General features: G+C 40.7%; 1 long non-coding RNA gene across 1 annotated transcript; it reads right to left on the reverse strand.

Annotated features, from left to right (window-relative positions):
• Window positions 1-774, reverse strand: LOC120160588. The gene is made up of 2 exons (XR_005519444.1): window positions 703-774; window positions 1-620 (listed from the first exon to the last, which is right to left on the reverse strand). It is a non-coding gene; the product is annotated as an uncharacterized LOC120160588 (long non-coding RNA).
• Between the last annotated feature and the right edge of the window lie 1404 nt (window positions 775-2178).

Raw genomic sequence — 2178 nt, forward strand, 5'->3', positions numbered from 1 at the left:
TTTTGATATTCGAAGCATGAAGAATTTATTACCAGAAACAGAGGATTTACAGCTATTTTCAACACCACAAAATCATTAAATTAGAACCAGAAATTGAAAGGAAAAAAAAAGATGGATGAAAACAAAGAATATTAATAACTTATTCGACCCCCAAGCATCAAGTTGAGTTCAACTTGATCACGTAGAAGAAAACATAAAAGAATATGACAAAAGTTCCTTTTAGGCCCTCCGTTTACACTCGGGGGGAACACCCTGAGGGAAACGCTTCAAATCGGTGCAATAGTTGTAAATCATGAAGTATTTTTGAAACCCATCTCAATCTCCGCCTCCCGGGGGCATCGAGCTCGGTCGTTTCCCAAGCACCGTCGGAGACCGAGTTCGTCTTGCCGCAAGACGAACCTGTCCCCGACCAAACACAAGCCTTGTTGGCATTGAAGTTCCGGTAGTATGCGGTGAAGGGTGCCTTCGTCCAATCGGTCTTCACCAACCCGCCCCTCGTGGCCCAATCGTCGGCGTTCCACAAGCTCGAGTAGATCCTCATGGGCTGGCTCTTGGGGAACGGCACTCCGATCGCCTCGGCGTTTTTGAACACTCGGATGGGAGTGTTGTCCACCAAGAATCTGACAAAACAGAACAACAACAAAGATTTGTTTATTAGTTGTGTTTTGTTTAGACAAATTGGAAGACAATTGATGCTCTTACATGATGTGCTGTGGCTTCCAAATGATGGAATAGGTGTGGAAGTTCCTTGACGGGTCAAACCATAGATAAATTGTTTCTCTGTTCCCTTTGCCTTGTGTGTACACATTGTGTGCAATATGTAGGGGTCACCACTAAGATTCCCCAAGAATTCGAAGTCGATCTCATCGTGGGTGGCCCTTGAGAAGACAACTGCAACCCAAAAAAAAAGATTTACATATAGTAATATTCGAATTCATTCTCGAGTTCCAACAGTAATGTCAACTTACGTAAAGCCGTGACCGTGCCAGCGGAGTTGCCGGAGACGAGCTTGAGCTGCATGTCGATCTCCCGAACAAATACTCTTTCTTGGACTGAAAACCAGACCCCGAAACCCTGTCCAAGGACAAGGACAAGAGCTTACCGCCGTTAAAAATCTTGCCCTTCTGTCACCCCATGTCAGGTCGAAATCCTGGTAAAAGTCGCCACCGTAGCGACGGATACCAAGGAGTTCAGACCAAACAAGCCATTAAAGACATCGAAACAACATTAGAACAAGAACCCATTTTTCTTTCAAGTGGAAACCAAGGATGGGTGATAAAAAGAGAAAAGAGAGGATTTTTTTTATGAATGTTGAGTTTTGTTTTTCAAGAGATGGTATTTATATAGGCTAAGAGTAACGCGTGAGGCAATAACTAAGGGGGAGCCGAGTTGAAGAGCTGGTGACAGCTGCTGAGCATGTACTAGAATAGAATCAAAGCTGGAAGTTTGGAAGCTTTTGTTTTGGGGCTATGGGAAGAAGGGTTTGATTGGAATTTTGTGAGAGAAACTATGTACAATGATTTTGTCCCCATGGAAATAAGCTAATGCTAGGGGTCCCCTTCACTATGATTTGCTTGCTTATAGGAGGTGGATCACAACTCGGATTCTCCATGGTGAATCGGTGAACGGGATTAAGGATGGTCTTTGGACTCGAATTCGACGAGTTTGGATTTAATCTGACCTGATTGGATTATATTCTTCCGAAAAAAATTTAAGTTCGGGTCAAATCGGGTTGAAACTTTTTATCCTTGATCCATGGGCGTTGCATTTCAAACTCTTGGGGTAAGTTTTGCCATTATTTTAAACCCTCAAAGCAATCAAAGTACCAACGAAATAAGTTGAGACGCAGAAGGATGAACCTTTAGATTATAATTATCACATCATTAAAGAATGTTGTTGAGAGGCCGAAGCACGGTTGAAACTTTTAATCCATGATTTGAATTTGATTCCTTTAAATGGTTGGGCAAATTATAGATTTAGTATCTAAACTATCAGTTTTGATTCGTTTTAGTATCTAAATTATCAATTTTAGTTCGTTTTAGTACTAACTTTTATTTTTTTAAAACCATACCTAAAGTTTAATTTTTGTTTCATTTTAGTACCCACCGTTAAAAACTTTAGTTTTTTGTTTCGTTTTAGTACACCTGTTCAAAATTTAATATCAAGGTTTGAAAAATT

Source organism: Hibiscus syriacus, unplaced genomic scaffold, assembly GCF_006381635.1.
Source record: "Hibiscus syriacus cultivar Baekdansim isolate YM2019G1 unplaced genomic scaffold, ASM638163v2 tig00002866_pilon, whole genome shotgun sequence".
NCBI lineage: Eukaryota > Viridiplantae > Streptophyta > Magnoliopsida > Malvales > Malvaceae > Hibiscus > Hibiscus syriacus.